Raw genomic sequence first — 15,333 nt, forward strand, 5'->3', positions numbered from 1 at the left:
CCCTGTCTGGACAGGCTACTCGCTGATACAATCAACCCTGATGTGATGTCAGTGGCACTCATGGTAGAAAGTATAGACAAGGGTTGGCAGAGGATTGTTAAGGCGTCGCTTGGGGTGGTGGTTTGCGACGCCACACCTCCAAGTGTGTGAACCTTGCCACGAAAAGGGCCTCTCTTGCTGTCCTGTCCTGCTGGACCCATGGCCACCTGTCCTCCATCCTTCAGTTCCTCCTCAGCCTCATCCTCCACATCCTCCCATTCTGCCTCCTCTTCAGGGGCATCCAGAGAAAGTTAGGTGGATTGGCCATGCTAAATTGTCCTTTAGTGTCCCAAGTTGTATAGGTTATGGGGATTCACAGGGCAAATGCATGGGATTACGGGGATAGAGCAGGGGGGGATCGGCCTAGCTAGGATGCTCTGTCAGAGGGTTGGTGTGGATACAATGGGCCAAATGTACTGCAGGGACTCTATAATCCCATGACTCACACTGAACACAATTTAAAATGTCATCAGACACTCTTTGATTAGGATCAGGAAATGGTGTTAAACATGGAAAACTGTGTGAATGTTTGATATTGAATCTTATTCAAAAGGAAACTCTGCCCTTTCAGACCATCAGGTGCTGCCTCATCCCCTATACAGTGTACCTGTCCATCACTGTCTCCCTCTCCACCCCCCAACCTGTCCAAACCCCCATTCCACATCCTCGGGAACCCCTTTCCCTCACCTGTTCCAATCTTTACATTTCAGGGTCAGTTTTCAGCTCCTGAGTTCCACCTCACATTGTCCCACCCCCCAGTCTGTGATTTTTCTCCCAAGGGGAGGTGACCAATATCCTGATGTGTTCTCCCAGCACGTGTACAAATGGAAAACATGTGATTCAAAGTGTTGTCCAGCTGCTCTGTGCTTACAAATATCCAGCACAAGCTGGTTTTAGTTAAAGGCTCTCAATGTCTGAGCTTTAACCTTCCCACACAAATTAAAGCAGTGAGTTACTGATCAGTGCTTCTTGTAAATCGAGCATCGCAGTGTAACCATGTGAAGCTTGGGATGGAATGTACCAGCAGGGAGGTTATATCTGTGGATAAATACTTCCAATCTTTTCCAGGTTTTTCACATTTCCCAGTTTCTGGGTTCCTTGGGAAGCAGGTTGTGCTGCCCTGTACCTACAAAGGGAATGTCCCAGTATCAGATTTACTGGTAATCTGGGGGATATCCAAGTGTGAATTTTTACACAAACTTGTCAATGGGAAAGATGATTTGACAGAACAAGATCCATGGTTCAGAAACAAAGCTGTTCAAAGATCAACTGGAGCAAGGAACCTGCTCTCTGACCTCAGGGAGTCAGACCAGGGTGAGTATCAGTGTCAGATTAAGAGGCTAAGGCTTTCATCACCTTAACACTCTGGGTTACCAGCTGCTGTCTGGTGCCCATTCTGGTCAATTCCACCGTGGGGACAACCACCCCTGTAATGGGGGTGAAGATTAATGCTTTGTCCCATTTCATCTGCCCTTTCTTCAACTGTCCTAGAAAATTCCTAAGTACCTTATTGCCTGTGAGGTAAATGATTGAAGGAACTTATGATTCTCAAATCTGTACAAAAACACACATCACCCTGTGAATTTTGAGTGATTAAATTTACTTCACACAGAATACAACAAAGATGCTGAGTGAGACATACAGAACAATGATTTAACACTTTGAAATATGAACTGACAGTGATTAATTGTGGAATTTTATAGAAGTTTCTCCCATTCACAAATTGGGGAGCAGTGACACTGTGCTAGGCTGTTGGGGTTTTTCTCTAATATCTGTAAAGAGCTGAAGAGACATGATCAAGTGAAGGTCTGGGTAAGGGGCTTCCACTTCTCTCATTGGGGATCAGAGCCCCCATTCACCTCCTGCACCCCAGTCAATCCCCGACTGCAGAGTGCACAGGCACCCTTCCCATCTCCCCTTAGGCTCTGCACTTTTCAGGCCCCACCCCTTCCCCTTGAGGTCGCCTCTCACCTTAGGCTCCAGTGTGCCAGGCTGGCACTGCCAGGGTCCCAAGCTGGCACTGCCCAATGGGCATTGTCCTCTGCCCCAACCACCAGGGGGTCTTAATGGCCTCCAGTCCCAACAGCGAGGCCATCATGACAGGTTCCTGTTACTGGGGACGTTACAAGATCCATGTCGGTGGGGACCTCCACCGGTGAGGCTATTAAGGCAAGTTAGCCCCAGACAATTCCATCCCAGGCTCACTAATATTGTTTAAGATATTATAATCAACCCCACACCCTTCCTGGCTTCACAGTGGCAGGAAACCAGGCACGAACCTGTTTTTTTTGCCTCTTGCGATCTTACCGGCTAGCTATGCCAATCAACTGGTGGGATGAGCTAGTAAGGTTGCCCCCATTGTGTCCAAAATCTGTTTCACTGGATATAATAGAACATTTTAAGAACATAATAAGAACATAAGAAATAGGAGCAGGAGTAGGCCATCCAGCCCTTTGAGCCTGCCCCGCCATTCAATAAGATCATGGCTGATCTGTCGTGGCTCAGTTCCACATTCCCGCCCTCTCCCCATAACCCTTAATCCCCTCTCTTATCAAAAACCCATCAACCCGCGTCTTAAAAATATTTAAAATATTTAAAAAGAACTATTGGCCGTTGTTAAATTGTGCTACACCAACATAGTGTGCACTAGACAATTGAATGCCTGTCTCATATTCAGCTCACAAACGCTGCTCCCCCCCCCCGCTCCCCAAATTACTGGCTAATCAATATCTGTTACATTCTGTGTCAACACTAAGCAAGAAATTAGAGATATCACTGCTGCTACTGCACAGCTTCAATCAGCCAACTAGAGAGAGTCATTACAGGAATCTGGAAATAGGTCATCTGGCACAAATGACATCCAATGTGAGACTGAGAGGATGGAGAATCACTGTCACACACATCTCCTCCCCGGCCACCCACCTAATCCCACTTCCCAGCATTTGGCCCGTAGCCTTGAATGTTATGGCATGTCAAATATTCATCCAGGTATTTATTAAAAGATGTGAGGCATCCTGCCTCCACCACCCTCTTAGATTCCACACATTTGAAAAATAATTCACTCATGTGGCTATTATCATTAACATGCCTTGGAGGGAGATCCAGTCTTCTTCCCGGAATCCAATCACACCAACCAGAAAGAATTCTAACACCTGATGCACAATGGTACAACAAGCAACTCAAACAGCAAAATCTTCTACAAGCATATCAGTATCTCAGTTTCAGACTTTTAAATAGTGTTTCACTTGAACTGCAGGGGAGCAGTAAGACAGAGAAAAACAACTGGATGTGAATGAATGAACATAGAACAGTACAGCACAGTACAGGCCCTTCAGCCCTGGATGTTGTGCTGAGCTTTGTCCAAAACCAATACCAAGCTATCCCACTCCCTATCATTCCAATGTGCTCTATGTGCCTATCCAATAACCGCTTGAAAGTTCCTAGCGTCCGACTCCACTATCACAGCAGGCAGTGTATTCCACACCCCAATCACTGAGTAAAGAACCTACCTCGGACATCCCTCCTATATCTCCCACGATGAACCTTATAGTTATGCCCCCTAGTAACAGCTACATCCACCTAAGGAAATAGTCTCTGAACGTCCAGTCTATCCCCCTCATCATTGTACATTCAGTACAATCATGGCTCATCTACGGAGGCCTCAACTCCTTTTCTGTGCAATTTCCCTATTCCTCGATCAAACATTTATCCACCTCCACTTTAAATATTTCTAATGATGTAGCCTCCATCACCCTTTGGGGCAGAGAATTTCAGAGATTCACTACTCTCTGCGAGAAGAAATTTCTACGCACTTCAGTTTTAATCATCTAACCCTTTATCATGTAGTTATGTCCCCTTGTTCAAAACTCTCCCACTGGTCAAAACATCTACCCTGTCAAGCCCCATCAGGATCTTGATGAAGGATCAGCTCTGCTGTAGTGTCATCCAGACTCAAAACGTTGGCTCTATTCTCTCTCCACAAATGCTGTCAGATCTGCTGAGATTTTCCATTTTCTGTTTTTGTTTCAAATTCCAGCATCCGCAGTATTTTGTTTTTATCCCCTCAGGATCTTTTTTGCTTGAAATAATGTCACCCCTCACTCATCTAAGCTCCAAAGAATACAGACCCAGACTACTTCAGTTTCTCTAGATAGGACAACCCCCTGATCCCTGGAATTAGCCTGGTGAATCATATTTGGACTGTCTCCAATGTTATTACATCCTTTTGTTGGTCAGGGGCCCAAAACTATATGCAGTATTCCAGGTGAGGCAGTCACTCTCCATTTAGATAATAATCTGCCTTTTGATTCTTCCTATCAAAATGCATGACCTCACATTTCCCCACACTAAAGTCCATGTGCCAGGTTTTTACCTAAACATCTAATCTATCTATATCCTGTTGTAGAATTACAATATACTCATCACAACCTGCCCTTCCCCTGTCTGTGTATCAGCAGTAAATTTGGAAACCTTACATTCTGTTCCTTCCTCCGGGTCATTAATATAAAGAGTGAACAACTGTAGGCCAAGAACTGATTCCTTGCGGTATTCCACTAGTTACATCTTCCCACTCTGAAAAGGACCCATTCATTCCAACTCTTTCTTTTCTACGTGACAGTCAGTTTTCAATCCATGCTAACATTTAGCACAATAGTACACGTCACACAATGTGACGGAAGGAATCCTCAATGTGAAGATGGGCTTTGTCTCTACTTGGTACTCCTCCATGTCGGATATCACCTGGAGGAAGTACCGAGTGTGTAGAATGTACTGTGGGTGGGGAACTTCTATGTCCATAACCAAGAGCGGCTCAGCATTATCACTATAGACAGTGCTGACCAAGCCCTAAAGAATAGAGTGGCAGGTGATAAAGGAATGAACAAGAGGGAAAATTATATTTGACCTTGTCCTCATCAATTTACCTGTTGCAGATTTCCTTGCCCATGTTTCAATTGATGCCATATGACATCATGGGGTCCAGGGCCAATGCTGAGGTCTCCCAGGGCAACTCCTGACTGTATATCATTGTGGCATGAGAGTCTGTCCTGTTGGGGGGCCAGGACATGCCCAGAGATGGTGATGGTCATGTCTGAGACATTGTCTACAGGCCATGTATTAGTAAGGAGGACTTAAGTGTTTGCAGAGCTAGGTGCGCCATTATCATTTCTGGTGCTGAGGTCGATGCTGGGTGATCTATCTGGTTTTCTTTTGTGGACCTTGTAGACGTTAACAACAACAGAAGTGAGTCACAGAATGGACCAGATAGAGCTGTATGCACATCTGAATTTGGTTTTAACCAAGTCATGGCTTTTATGGCTTTAAATTAAGGGGGGGTAGCTACAGGACGGATGTCAGGGGTAGGTTCTTTACCCAGCGGGTGGTGAGGGATTGGAATGCCCTGCCTGCTGCAGTTGTAAATGCGTCTAGTTTGGGGGCGTTTAAGAGATCTCTGGATAGGTTTATGGACGAAAAGGGATTGGTATAGGCTAGTGGGTCATTGTTTTTGTAACTGGTCAGCGCAACATTGTGGGCCGAAGGGCCTGTTCTGCGCTGTAATGTTCTATGTTCTATGGTGCTATTTCAAATTTATATTAACTATTTTTCCAGCTCTCCAGATACAAGCCAGTCCCTCATGAGAACTTCGTCAGTTCATGACTATAAAGGAGATCATTTGCTGCTTACTGTTCCCCAAAATAGGCAGGTCTTGCTAAATGTGCCCCTAATCAAACTGTTAAAAGGAGGCAAAGTAACTATCAAAATCCCAATAACCTCACATTACTGAAATCACCATCCAAATTTTAAGATTTCTTTTAATTTTCCAAACACATTTGATAGTTTAATCACTAAACTAAATGAAAACATAGTTGTATGGAAAATCTGAGAAAAGAGTTTGAAGTTGGAGGCTGAAAGCAATGTGAAAGTCTTCCCCTGTCCCATTTTCTGAGCATGAAGGGAAATGGGTTGACAGAAATTAGAAGTTGGTTGAATTTTTTCAGAAACAACCAAGGCCTCTGCTGTTGTGTTTGTAAATTATTCCCTAAGCCCAGTGAAGGAAAATAAAAATTCATTGGCGGGCACTCTAATTGGACGAGATATTGCTCACCATGAAACTTCCAAAGCAGTATTAAATCGATATGTGCATTTATTCAAATCTGTAAATCATCTGGAAGAATTGATTGGTTCCGTTTGAAAAGGAGTGTTCTCATTAGAGGAAGATTGTTGTTGCCCTGTCAAATAACTGTCTTCTTTGGGACTACCTCCAGAGGGCGTGATGAACATAGAACATTGAACACTACAGCACAAACAGGCCCTCAGCCCACAAGTTGCGCCGATCATATCCCTACCTACCAGGCCTATCTGTAACTCTCATGATGCATGGGATGGATAGGATAGAGGTGGAGAGACTCTTCCCGCTCAGAAAGGACAGTAGGACTAGAGGGCACAGCCTCAAGATAAAGGGGGGGTGGTTTAGAACGGAGTTGAGGAAGAACTTCTTCACTCAAAGGGTGGTGAATCTCTGGAATTCTCTGCCCGTTGAAGTGGTGGAGGCTACCTCGCTAAATATTTTTAAGAAGCGGGTTCATGGGTTTTTGATAAGCGAGGGGATTAAGGGTTATGGGGAGAGGGCGGGAATGTGGAACTGAGCCACGACAGATCAGCCATGATCTTATTGAATGGCGGGGCAAGCTCGAAGGGCTAGATGGCCTACTCCTGCTCCTATTTCTTATGTTCTTATGTTCTTATCCCATGTACTCATCCAGAAGTCTCTTAAAAGACCCCAGCGAGTTCACCTCTACCACCACCGATGGCAGCCGATTCCACTCACCCACCACCCTCTGAGTAAAAAACCTACCCCTGACATCTCCTCTGTACCTGCTCCCCAGCACCATTGTCAAATTGAAAAGTTATTTTTTATTAGCCTGTCTTGAATATCTCAGTGAATTTTACAAGTTTCTGAAAGAGCATTTGAAAGATTATCAACACTGTGGCTCAGACAAGTCTAACTTTTTAGACTTAAAAAATCAACACTTACAATAACTTCATCAACACAATGGCAGAGCAGTTCAGAAACCAATTCACCGATGACATAAAAGATGCCAAATACTGTTCCATAATAGTTGCTTCAAAAACCAATATGAGCCGTGTGGACCAATTACCATTAATTGTAAGCTAATGTAACCAGCAATGATGGAGTTGCAGAGCAATTTCTTCATTTTCTTCCAGCTACAATTCCATATTTCTGAGTGTCCGGAGAGAAATGTCAAAAATTGTCATGGGCAGAGCTTCGATAATGCCACAAGTATGGCAGGAAAATACTCAGGTCTACAAGCAAGAACTGAACAATGCAAGCCCCCTGTTCATTATTCATCCCATGTTCCAGTCACTCTGTGAATTTGATCTTCAATACAGCAGCTGAATCCTGTGAGGCGGCTACACAGTTTCTTTGGCTTTGTACAAGATGTGTAGGCCTTTTTTTCAGTTTCCATGCAGCAGTGAAGTAGGTTGCAACCACGCTTGGAACGGGCACATTCAAAACATTTGTCAGTGAAAAGAATTTGTGTCACCAGGTGGCCTGTTCATGCAGACGCTGTCTTGGCTCAAAAAAATGAAATTTGCTGATATAAAGAAAACTTTATTGGACATCAAATTCAGAAAAGCAGAATGTGAAAACTGAAGGAAAATCCTTAGCTGAAGGCTTTGAAGAGTGCAATATTGCTGTATTTATTCTTTTTGTGGAATCATTTACTTCAAAGAGTCAATGCCATTAGCAAATTGCTGCAAAATGTTGACACAAATTGATTAAATTCTGTACAATTGTTAGCCTCAGTTAAAAGTTTCATCATCAAAGTTTAAAATGACTATAACATTGTGGAAGCAGAGGCACTAACATTAACAGAAAACATTGGTTCCTCTGATATATCTGATGAGAAGCATAAATTAAGCAGGAAGTTATTTTTCAATTAAACCATGAAACCAATTTGAAAGGGAAAAATATCATCGCTGTCAGTGTTATTTGTGACACAATATTGGTGCAGTTGCAGAGTAGAAGTGTATCTCTGAAGAAAACTGTTTATTTATTTTGTGTGCTTTTTGACAGGTATGGGTGAAAATGAGTCATAGAGGCCTACAGCACAGAAAAGTGCCATTCAGCCCAATGTGTCTGTGCTGGTCAAAGACAAACCACCCAACTATTCAAATTCTATTTTCCAGCATTTGACATTGCAAGTGCACATTCAAATACTTCTTAAATAATATGAGGGCCTCTGCCTCCACCACCCTTTCAAGCTCTGAGTTGCAGACTCCCACAAACATCTGAATGAAAAGTTTTTTCCTCACATCCTTCTAAACCTCCTGCCCTTTACCTTAAATCAATGCCCCTAGTCAGTGAACCCTCCAAAGGGAAAAGTTTCTTCCAGTCGATTCTATCAATGCCTTTCATAATTTGATAGATTTCAGTCATGTACCCCTGGTCTCCTCTGCTCCAAGGAAAACAGCAGAAGTCGATCCGATCTCTATTCATTACTAAAACTCTCTGTAGCTCAGGCAACATCCTGGTAAATCTCCACTGCACCTTTCCAGTGTTATCACACCTCTCCTATAATGTGGATTCCAGAACTGCGCACAATACTTCAGCTGTGGTCTAACCAACGTTTTATACAGTTCCAGCGTAACCTCCTTGCTCTTAAACTCTAAGCCTTGGCTAATAAAGGCAAGTCTACCATATGCCTTCTTAACCACTTTATACGCCTGTCCTGGTACTTTAAGGGAACAGTGTACATGAGTACTAAGGTCTCTGTGATCTTTGGTGATTACCAGGGTCCTGTTATTCATCATATTTTCCCTTGTTTGTCCTGCCCAGTTCACCAGACTGAATTTCCTTTGCCACTGACCAGCCCATCCTGAGCAGCCTGTCTATATCCCCCTAAGAAAGCTACCCTCTTCACTATTTACCACCCTACCAATTTTCATATCATCCGTGAACAAACTGAGCAATCTTCCTCCATTCAAGTTTAAATCATTTATATAAACTACAAAGAGAAAGGGCCTCAACACTGTTCCCTGCAGGATGCCACTAGTCACAGTTTTCCAGTCTGAAAAACACTCCTCAACCACCAACACTTTTTCCTACCATCAAGCAAATTCTGGATCCAAACTTCCAAACTTCCTTGGATCCCATAGGCTCTTATCTTCACTATCAGTCTCTCATGCAGAACTTTATCAAAAACCTCGGTGAAGTCTAAGGAGACTAGGTCAAATGCATTGCCTTCATCTACACACCTCTTTGAAAAATTCAATCAAGTTTGAATTTGATGACTTCCTCATCAAAGGAAGATGAGACTTCCTCATGACTTGCTCATAACAAAACCATGCTGACTGTTCTTGATTAATCCATGCCTTTCCAGATTCAAATTAATTCTATATCTCAGAATTGCTTCCAATTGTTTCCCTACCATTGAAATTAGACAATAGTTCCCTGGTGTATCCTCCAGCATCTCTCCTATGACCAGAGAGGAATTGAAAATTATTGCCTGCACCCCAGCTATTTCCTCCTTCATCTCACACAACATTCCGGGACACATTTCATCTGGCCCTGGAGATTTATCTACTTTTAAGCCTATCAGATCACTCAGAATCTCCTCTTGCTCTATCTTAGTTTCTTTAATTGCATGCTAAAATGTTAAAAGCCACTGCAGTAAGCAAGTAAGTGACTTCTACCTGGAGGACATAGACACACACAAAGTGAAACAATTTATTCATTTTATTGCAAATGTTCAGCTGTGTGCTTCCAGTTCATCAGCTGATCTGCACAGACTGGTACGTGACAGTTAAGAACATAAGAACATAAGACATAGGAGCAGGAGTAGGCCATCTAGCTCTTTGAGCCTGCCCTGCCATTCAATAAGATCATGGCTGATCTGAAGTGGCTCAGTTCCACTTTCCTGCTTTCTCCCCATAACATAAGAACATAAGAAATAGGAGCAGGAGTAGGCCATCTGGCCCTTCGAGCCTGCCCCGCCATTCAATAAGATCATGGCTGATCTGTCGTGGCTCAGTTCCACTTTCCAGCCCTCTCCCCATTACCCTTAATCCCCTCTCTTATCAAAAACCCATCAACCCGCTTCTTGAAAATATTTAGCGAGGCAGCCTCCACCACTTCAACGGGTAGAGAATTCCAGAGATTCACCACCCTTTGAGTGAAGAAGTTCCTCCTCAACTCCGTTCTAAAACGCCCCCCCTTTATCTTGAGGCCCTTAATTCCCTTGCCTACCAAAAACCCTTCTACCTGCATCTTAAATATATTTAGCGAGGTAGCCTCCACCACATTCAACGGGCAGAGAATTCCAGAGATTCACCACCCTTTGAGTGAAGAAGTTCCTCCTCAACTCTGTTCTAAACTGCCCCCCGCCCCTATCTTGAGGCTGTGCCCTCTAGTCCTGCTGTCCTTTCTGAGCGGGAAGAACCTCTCCACCTCTACCCTATCCATCCCTTTCATCATCTTATACATCTCAATAAGACCCCCCCTCATCCTTCTAAACTCTAACGAGTACAAGCCCAGTCTATTCAGCCTCTCCTCATAGCTCAACCCCCTCAACTCCGGTATCAGCCTAGTGAATCTCCTCTGCACTCCCTCCAAGGCCAAAATATCCTTGCGCAAGTGCGGCGACCAAAACTGCACACAGTACTCCAGCTGTGGCCTCACCAGTGCCCTGTACAGTTGCAGCAAGACCTCCATACTTTTATATTCAATCCCCCTCGCTATGAAGGCCAGCATCCCATTTGCCTTCCTGACCACCTGCTGCACCTGTAGGCTGGGTTTTTGCGACTCATGCACAAGGACCCCCAGGTCCCTCTGCACCGTAGCATGCTGCAGCTTTTCGCCCTGTAAATAGTAGTCCTTCCTACCATTATTCCTACCAAAGTGGATAACCTCACACTTGCCAACATTGTATTCCATCTGCCAGGTCCTCGCCCACTCGCTCAGCCTATCTAGATCCCTCTGCAGACTTTCTACACCCTCCGCACAATTTGCTGTTCCACTTATCTTGGTGTCATCAGCAAATTTCGACACCTTACACTTGGCTCCCTCCTCCAGATCATCTATATAAATGGTAAATAGCTGAGGCCCCAGCACCGATCCCTGGGGCACTCCACTAGTCACCAACCGCCAGTCCGAATAGCACCCATTGACACCCACTCTCTGCCTCCTATTTGACAGCCAATCCCCTATCCACGCTAACACCTTACCCCCAACTCCATGCCCCCTAACTTTCTGTAACAATCTTTTGTGCGTCACCTTATCAAATGCCCTCTGAAAATCGAGAAACACCACATCCACCGGTTCCCGTCCATCCACCGCACTAGTCACATCCTCATAGAATTCCAATAAATTCGTCAGACACGGCTTCCCCTTAACAAATCCGTGCTGCGTCTGCTCTATCAAACTACTTTGCAGGTAATCAAATTACTTTGCAGGTAACCTTTCCAAATGTGGAAACCATTCTGAAAATGTTTTTAACAACACCTGTCACAATGCTTCTGGTTAACCTTTTCCTGTTTTGTAAAGAGTTAAAACTTATTTACAAAGTTTTATGAGCTGCCATTCACTGCCCCGCCCCCTGATTCAGAATTGACCAAATTTTTCTGGATTAGTCAATGCTTTGACAGGGTACAGTCTATCTGTGCTGATAGAGCTTCTTTCAGGGACATTGAAGAGCCAATCCTGTGGTTAGGTTGTATGATGTGGAGATGCTGGCATTGGATTGAGGTAAACACAGTAAGAAGTCTCACAACATCAGGTTAAAGTCCAACAGGTTTATTTGGTAGCACAGGCTATTAGCTGTCGGAGCGCTGCTCTTTCGTGAGGTGAGTTCTGTTCACAAACAGGGCATATAAAGATACAAACTCAATTTATAAAATAATTCTGCCAAGTTCCACACACATGACAACGGCCTCAACCGGAATCTTGGGTTCATGTCACACTATCTGTGACCCCCACAAATTGCCTGGCTTGCAAAATCTCACTAACTGTCCTGGCTGGAGACAATACACATCTCTAAACTGCGCTTAACCCTCTCTTCATTCACATTGTCTGTACTTTTAAGACTTGATTACTTGTAATGACTTGCATTCCAACCTTTATTTTGTAAATTGAGTTTGTGTCATTATATGCCCTCTTTGTGAACAGAACTCCCACTCACCTGAGGAAGGGGCAGCACTCCGAAAGCTAGTGGCTTGTGCTACCAAATAAACCTGTTGGACTTTAACCTGGTGTTATGAGATTTCTTACTGTCAGATTATATCTCAGAGGCTGCTTAAGGCTCAGGATTTACCAAAGATCCCAGTTACCCAGCCTGAGGGGAGCTGGAAGCAGGGGAGGAGAAACGTTTGAACCAGAAGCAACTCTCAAACCAGAGTCAACTTTTACATTTAAGAAACTTTTAACAGAATAGCCATCTTAAATCAAAGTACTTAAAAGAAAACTTGGAGAACACTTTTTGAACAACAAGAGCCTCTTTAACCTGAAGAACTTTTTAAACCCAAACCTTTTTAAAATTACCGAGAAAGACCATTGGGAGCCACTGGATGAAAATTTGATATTTTTGAACTAAGTATTTGTAAGATTTCTACACATCTTTTGGAGATTTGTTTTATATATCATACATAAAATACATGTATTTATATACCGGAAGGAAATAAGATTGAAATTAACCTACCTAACTCTCAATTATCTTAACCCCTATTCAGTCTCTTGTCGTTTGTGGCAGATGTGAATTAGTCTGATGATGGCCCATATTATAGTCTTCTTTGACAAACTCGATCCACGAGTGACAACTTCCTGACGATTTATTCCCTGGAGAGGATGCACCACTCCCCAGCTCGGCTGGCCAACTGACTGCATGAGGTTTCACAGGTCCAATCTACCTCCATCCTGCTTGGCTCCATCATTTTGCTGTTGCCCTCGGAATCAGACAGGGCAGCACTCAAATTGGATTTGATCTCTGGGGGTTGGGGGCGGAGGTGGGTGCTGGGGCCATTTATTTCCTTACAAACCAATCAGTATGCTACACTTCACAGTTTCAAATACATATTTTATCCAAAAACATTACTGTGGCCAAAACAAACCTGTTCAGCCGGTGAGAGCTACCTCAAAGTTAGAGTTAACGTCTTTGGTTCAAGGAAGAAGTTTAATGGTTCTGGCCATACAGTTTTAAAATCACTGAGAAAATACATAATTCATAATGTGCTACTTATAAACTGATAATTTATCAATAGTTTTAAATAAAAGTCCAATCATTTTAAATTGGTATTTTTCCAAAAAGAGCTATTAAGCTTAAATCCACTAAATACTAATATCCTTAAGTAATATCTGATGCATACTTATTTATTTGATTTGATATCGAAATTGGAGAGCTCATTACTATGCACTGTGAAAAAAAGTCAAATACAATTACAAGCTATTTCATCAAAATCAAGTTGAAAAATTGTCTTAATTCTTTGCATTTTAAGTTTTTCAGATGACTTTACTGACAAATTCATATTTGATTTGCTTTATTGTCACATGTATTAGTATACAGCGAAAAGTATTGTTTCTTGCGTGCTATATAGACAAAGTACACCATTCATAGAGAAGGAAAGGAGAGGGTGCAGTCTGTAGTGTTACAGACATAGCTAGGTTGTAGAGAAAGATCAACTTAATACAAGGTAAGTCCATTCAAAAGTCTGATGGCAGCAGAAAAGAAGCTGTTCTTGAGTCAGTTGGTACGTGACCTCAGACTTTTGTATATTTTTCCCAAAGGATGAAGGTGGAAGAGAGAATGTATGGGGTGTGTGGAGTCCATGATTATGCTGGTGGCTTTGCTGAAGCAGCGGGAAGTGTAGACTGAGTCAATGGATGGGAGGCTGGTTTGTGTGATGGGACTGGGATACAAGATGTGATACAACCAGAAGGAATGCTTTAAATATAAGATAGAGAGTTAGGTGTAGTTTAATTTTGGTCTTATTTCCTCCTGGTATATAAATACATGTATTTTATGTATAATATATTAAAAAAATCCCCAAAAGAAATGTAGAAACCTGACAAATACTTAATTCAGAAATATCAAATTTTCATCTAGTGGCTCCCAATGGTCTTTCTCAGTAATTTTAACAAGGTTTGGGTTTAAAAAGTTCTTGCGGTTGAAAAGATATTCTCCGAGTTTGAAAGAAAACTTCTGATTTAAAATGATTAGTTTGTTAACAGGTTCTTCAACTTAAAAGTTGATTCTGGTTGAAGAGTTGATTCTGGTTTAGAAGTTTCTCCTCCGCTGCCTCCAGCCCCCCCTCGGGCTGGCTAACTGGGCTCTTGGGTAAGTGTTGAGCCAGCCCCAGCCACTGAGATACAATCTGACCCCAGGATTGGCTCTTCAAGGTCGCTGATGGAGCTTCCGTCAGCACTGATAGGCTGCACCCTGTCTAGGCCCCTCTCCCATTGGCTCATATACAAAGATTTGGCCCAATCCTCAGATGGGGTGGGGCAGTGACAGGCAAGACCCCTCTCCCATTGGCTAATATACAAAAATTTGTCCAATCTTGAAACAGAGGGCGGGGCGGTGGTCCTCCCCCCCCCCCCACTTCAAGCCCCTTATTGGTTTACCCGCAAACAGTGAGCCAATCTGGAGGCTGGATTCTGTCATGACTCCCGATTGGCTACTCCGCAAAGGCTCAGCCAATCTGGAGTCAGGGAGCGGGGCGGTTATTATTATGCGATGTGCGACACGTTAACCAGCACTAACCAATCACTGGGCCCGGAACGTGGCGGGAAACAGGAGCGCGCGCCGAGGGGGCGGGGAAAGCACTAATTGACAGGACGACCGTGGTCCGTCCTGATTGGACCGCTGCCTCTGGTCACGCCAGCGCCGCGAGCAGAAACCGTTGGAGGAAAAAAAACGGTTAAAATTTGAAAAGTGGGTTGGGAGGTGAAAGGTCAAAGTCAACGGCCAACTTCCCAAAGTTGAGTTTGAGGAGGGTGAGAGGACAAGGAGGAAAACAAGTCTCCTTGTGCTTCTGTTCCCACTGCCACACTCTTCAATAAAACCTCCCAAAGCCACAACCTCCAGCCTCCTCTAGAAGGACAAGGGCAGCAGGAACATGGGGAACACCATCACCTCCAAGTTCCCCTCCCAGTCTCTCACACACCGTCCCCACTTGGAGATATATCGGCCGTTCCTTCATCGTCACTGGGTCAAAATCCTGGAGCTCCCTCCCTAACGGCACCTTCACCACACTGGACTGAAACTCTTCAAGAAGAAGCCC

Source organism: Carcharhinus amblyrhynchos, unplaced genomic scaffold, assembly GCF_965287045.1.
Source record: "Carcharhinus amblyrhynchos unplaced genomic scaffold, sCarAmb.v2.hapA scaffold_89, whole genome shotgun sequence".
In the NCBI taxonomy this organism is placed as follows: domain Eukaryota; kingdom Metazoa; phylum Chordata; class Chondrichthyes; order Carcharhiniformes; family Carcharhinidae; genus Carcharhinus; species Carcharhinus amblyrhynchos.